This window comes from Cebus imitator, unplaced genomic scaffold (genome assembly GCF_001604975.1).
Source record: "Cebus imitator isolate Cc_AM_T3 unplaced genomic scaffold, Cebus_imitator-1.0 Scaffold533, whole genome shotgun sequence".
Lineage (NCBI taxonomy): Eukaryota > Metazoa > Chordata > Mammalia > Primates > Cebidae > Cebus > Cebus imitator.
This window is the reverse complement of record NW_016107848.1, coordinates 475,871-481,513: the sequence shown is the minus strand read 5'-3', so window position 1 is coordinate 481,513 and position 5,643 is coordinate 475,871. Positions and strand designations below refer to the sequence as shown.

The following is a 5,643-nucleotide window of genomic DNA, read 5'->3' as shown; positions in this document are numbered from 1 at the left end:
ACAGGATCTCACTCTGTCATCCAGGCTGGAGTGCACTGGTGTAATCACAGCTCATTACAGTCTCAACCTGATGGGCTCAAGCAATCCTCCCACCTCAGCCTGCCAGTTAGCTGGGACCACAGGTATATGACACCATGCTGGCTAACTTCCTTTTTTCTTTTTCTTTTTTGTAGAAATGGGGTCTCACCATGTTTCTTATGTTGATCTTGAAGTCCTGAGCTTAAGTTGTCCTCCCACCTTGGCTTCCCAAAGTGCAGGGATTACATCATACCTGGCCTCATCTGCAAATATTTGTTCAATGCTCACATCCTGTACTGGGAAGTAGCAGTAGAAATAGAGAAATCGACATCCCTATCTCATGGAGCTTAAATTCTAGTTGAGGAGGCAGACATTGAACAAATACATATTAAATATATAGTCTATCAGGTACTGGTGTTGTGAAGAAAAAATAGTGCAGGGAATAGATTTAGAATCTCTTACCTCCCAAGTGTGAGGTGGGAGATTGCAATTTTAAGTAGCATGGTTTGGGTAGTCATCGCTGAGCAAAGACCCCAGACAGGTGAGAGAAACCCGCTTTCTGGGGAAGAGCAGGCAGAGACTATCCAAAGTGCAAAATCCCCGAGGCAGCAACATGCCTTGGGTGTCTGAGCAACATCCAGGAGAGCTGTGTGGTTGGAGTGGAGTCCACTAGATGGGCTAGTCCTGGAATATGAATTCAGCAAGGCATAAGGGATAGTGGTGGGCCAGGTCTTGTAGGTCACAGAAAGGACTTTAGCCTTCTCAGAAGACAACTCCCTATTGGATGATTTTGAGAGAAGTGATCTAAGAAGCAAGATCTGACTTAGTTTTAAAAGAATCATTTTGACTGCTGGGTTGAGAATGGACTTTCACAGCAAAAGGTCAGACTAAGGAAGATCAATTAGGAAGCTATTGGAGCCCTCCAGTGAGAGATGATGATAACCCATATAGGGTGAAGGCAGTAGAGGTCAGCAGAAGTGGTCATTTGATGCTAGATTGGGATCTGAGATGTGAGGGAAGAGATCAGTCAAGAAAGAATCTAGACATGGGCAAGAGAGAGTTGCCAGTAAGATGTTTTGGAAGATTGCAGAAAAGACAAGTTCAGGAGGCAGGGGTGAGGAAGATCAAGACTTTCATTTTGGACACATTGTACTTAACATGGCTATGAAGTAGGCAGCTGGATACATAAGCCTGGAGTTTAGCCTGGGTGTGTGTGTGGTGGGGCAGTGTATGAATTTGAATATGCTTTTAATTTTGAATTAATTTAATTTAATTTTAGATTTCATAAATTTAATTTAAATTTTGATTTGATTTAGTTTTGAATGTTTTAGAATTGTCTTAAAGATAAGTCTTAAATAATTAGGTACATTAATAATTATTAATTTTTTGTAATTAAATATATTAATTAGGTATAATTAATTAAGTCTTAAAATAATTTAAGAAATCTATTTAAAAATGAATTTAAATCATATCTGAAATTCCTGAAGTACAGTTGGAGAACTTGCATGGAGCTCAGTTTTAAACGTTGGCACGCTCTTTATAAAAAGTACTATTTGGTAATACAATCATCACAATCAATTTTTTTTTATGTGTAATATGGCAAGAAGGAATGATAGGATTTACCAATCTATGCCCCAAAGGAACTTACCTAAGTAATATTTCTACTCTCCATTGTTGGATCCATTTCTCAGAAAAGTAGCTGAAGTTTTCTTACCTTTTGAATATGCGGATGTGAACCATCAACTGCTGAGGCACTCTTGACGGAACATGGACAGTGGGGCAGATCATGCATTCCCTTTCAGGGTCATATTGGTTCATCCCAATGAAGAGATTTTATGTGATGTGCAAATTGTCATGATGTACTTTTTAAAAATAGTGTCACTGACACATATTCACTAAAATAAATTAACTTTTCTATCTTGACTGACTCACATTCTGGAAACAGCAACTTCACATGCCAGTGAAGATATGAGCCACAGGGATGGGTAGGAGTGGGAACATACCAGCAAGAAGATGGCAGTGCCAGAGCCCTTTTAATAGTTTTTAGCAGAGCAGTGCAGAGGTTATGAGAATAAACCTAGACTTTTACAAGCCTGGGTTATAATTCAAGTTCTGTTGCTTTCTGGATGGGCAGACTTAATCTCCTCTAAAGTATTCAGACAAAAAATATAATGGGGAAGAATCATAACTTTCTCTTGTGAAAAACTAATGAGAAAATGCTTGCAAAATACTTAGAACAATGCATTGCACATAGCCAGCTTTCAATAAATGATGACTATTGTTATTGGTAACTCTTTTAAAATTAAATGTTTGGTCCCTTGAAATATCTGAAGAGGGGATGGAGAGACTCAGTGGTAATAAGTAGTTTAATAAGTTGTGGGCTGGAATCAGCAGATTTAGAGAAGGGCTTTTGGAAAAGTGAGTCCAAGTCTCAGTGCAGGGACACACTTTTAAGCAGTGATTGTTTCAGATTGCCATCTGCTCTTAATTGGTGAGCAGGGCTGCCACCCTAGCCTCAGATTGAAGCTGGTACAGACAGCCCTGGTGAAAATGAGCCTCCACATCATTAAATCATATAGTTGAAACACTTCTGCTGCACACTCGAACACGTGAACACACACATTTAATCTTTACTGGCTATTTGAACTTATTAAGCATTTCTGTAATACTTTTTTTCTAAGTTGGCTCCTTCTCATTAGTGGTTCCTCATATCACCCTATGTGAAGGGTGACTACAACAGTCCACATTTTGCAGACCAGGAAATTGAGGTACGGTCAGCCTAGTGTGGTGTGGGTAAAGGCACCAGAAAATTAAGCCCTGGAACTTGAAACAACCCAGAGTATCTCACTGCTGAGTCATGGTTGACTTGATGAAGGAGAATTTTTGTTCTCCACAGTGAATTCAGAGCATTCAAATAAAACACAAAAGTGATGTCCACTTCTTTGCATAAGAGCAAAAAATACTACCTATAGTGATGATATGGTAGCCAGAGATACCACTCTAAGATCAAATCTGGTCAAGTCACTTTTCTATATAAAACCTTGTTCTGGTTCCCCATGACCCAAGGATAAAGTCCATCTTCTTAACGTGGCATATGTGATGTTCCCTGTACTCCTCTTCCTCCCACTGCCAGCCTCATTACTCACTCCTTCCATCCTCACTCCAGCCAAGCTGAAGACTTTCAGGTCTCTTAATGTGTCTTTGCACATAAAATGTAGAAAAGAACCTTACTCTATCTTATTTTATGTCCTTTAGTTGTATGTCACATTTTCCAAGAAGTCTCCCTAGATTTCTCAAGGCTGAATGAATTGGCCCTTCTGTGTACTCCTACAGTACATAAGATTTATACCACTGATCTCACTGAAACTGCACCTTAAATCAGTCTGTCCCGTGAGCCTGTTACCTCCTTCAGTACAGTAAATATACCTGCTTCATTGTAGATCCCCAGCTTCCAGCGCAATGCCTGCAAACATCAGAGATACCATAAGTACCTTTTTGATTGTATGAATGAGCAATATGCCTTGTGATTTGACATGTTCCATTTCACAAAATGGATGAATATTTTGTTTCAGACACTTTGATAAGTACCAAAGTACAAAACGTTATGGTTTGAAGATTTAACAGTGGAATTTCTGGCAACTGCCAGGAGGGAAGTGAGGTCAGCTATGAAGCCTATTATCCTGGGTATTTGCTTTAAGATACTTCTTATCCTGGTCTCTTGGTCTTTAATAGGTATTGTCCAAGTGACCATATATAATAGTTATCTAAACTGGTACAACTTTCACAGCGGAGGTGGATATATTGATCATTGTATTTTGACAACACGCATAGACCAGGACTATCCCAGTAGAGTGTGTGGGTCACTCTAGGCATATGGATTATCCTAATGTGCTGTTAGTCCTGAGCTAAATCCCTGGTTTAACTGATCCATCTAATGGGCTGAAAACTGCTGCTGGGTGAGAAATCTCACAGTTGTACTGACTGAAACAGCTAAGGGACATGTAGCAGTCACTTTGTAACATATGGCTTGACAATCCTTTTCCTGAAGTAGCTCTAAGCATGGTGGTAGTTATATCTCAGTGACAGTAGCAGGTGAGAGAGGCAGTTAAGCAGTAGTTCTGTCGCGCAGTAAAAGTTTTGGCACCTGGATTTGAACATGAAGGATGCTAACTGGGAAGCTGAAAGATTTCCAGATCAGCCGAATTGCTCAAAGGTGCCAAGTTGGCCTGAGAACCTTCCTTTGTGAGTGAGATATAGATGATAGTTGAAACGACTCCTCAGCTGGAAAATGCAATTTAAGCATATGTTTAAAAAAGCAATAATTAAATATTACTTTTTCAGAGTTCTTTGGTGCTCCTGAATCCGTGGCTGTGCCAAGTACTTAGCTGTGCAGAGGGTGATTATCTTTCGAGGCCAGGATAGTGGCTCCCAATCACTGCAGTGTAACTCTTGGGCTTGGCATGAGCTGAGGAGGTGAAAGAGGAGGACTTACATATTAGCGGTAAAGGTGAAGATTCCTAACACCTAGAAAGTGTTGAAATTCTGGTTAGCATGCTTATCTTCTTTTGGCAAATGTCGTATATTAAGTAGAAGATGGCATGTTCCCTTCATTAAATTTCTCTTTTCTGATAGGATTTCTCCAAATTTATGTCTATTATTTATGCCTAGAAAAATTAATAATTTGTGGCTGATGAATTCATTGAAATAATACAATGTAAATTGTTGTTCTGGTCTTAGATAGGAATTAGAAATTCCTTTGTATTAACAGAAGTTTAAGAAATGTATTATTGTTTAAATATTCCACGCAAATAAACATACATGGAGATAGCAAAATAAAAGATAAAACAAGACTCCATGAAGCCGATTGAAAATGTTCACATCCTCAGATTCCAGCTTGCCGTCCCATCTTACCCTTTATTTAGTCTTATTGTTAGCGTCTACTTTTTAAAGGCCAAATTGACCTTAGGTGCGTTTATAAAATGACATTTTAAATTTCCTAAGTCAAACATCTAGGTCAGAGCTATAATGTTGCTTTAGGACCGAGTTCCTCCAGGAGGAAAACAGCAACAACAATAAAATTATTTAAAAAGGTAGTTGCTGCATGAGTCAGTCATGCCAGTTATGTCCCATATACCTTTTGGGAAAGAACAGTGCCCTGTGTGCAGAAAAGAAAGTGACCTATGGCTTGGTATAAAGAACTGTAATTGATGGGCTATCTATGAGTATAATATATTTAGAAAGCAAATTGTGGTTTATATTCTTTATGACTTTCCTTGGCTAAACAACAGTAGGTATTTCATGCCCAGCAGGACTGAGGGGTTTAGAATAGGAATTAGGAAGGAAAAGTCACCCTTCCAATGAGTGAAAGAAAATGGCACTGGTCTGGGTGTGGTGGCTCATGCCTGTAACCCTAACACTTGAGGAGGCCAAGATGGGTGGATTACTTGAGCCTAGGGGTTCGGGACCAGTCTGAACGATGTCCCGAAATCCTGTCTTTACAAAAAAATACAAAAATTAGCCAGTTCTGGGAGCATGCGCTTGTAGTCCCAGCTACTGGTTGGGTTGTCGGGGCGGTGTGTGTTGTATTGAGGCAGGAATATGATTGCTTGAGCCTGGGAGGTAGCG

The 5,643-nt window shown here is 39.6% G+C and overlaps 1 long non-coding RNA gene across 1 annotated transcript in view; it reads left to right on the top strand.

Annotated features, from left to right (window-relative positions):
- LOC119468926 overlaps positions 1 to 3,670 on the top strand; it is an 11,946-nt gene extending 8,276 nt beyond the window's left edge. Inside the window, exon 3 of the long non-coding RNA XR_005197733.1 lies at positions 3,591 to 3,670. This is a non-coding gene — a long non-coding RNA (uncharacterized LOC119468926). The remainder of the gene's footprint in view (positions 1 to 3,590) is intronic.
- Positions 3,671 to 5,643: the final 1,973 nt, after the last annotated feature.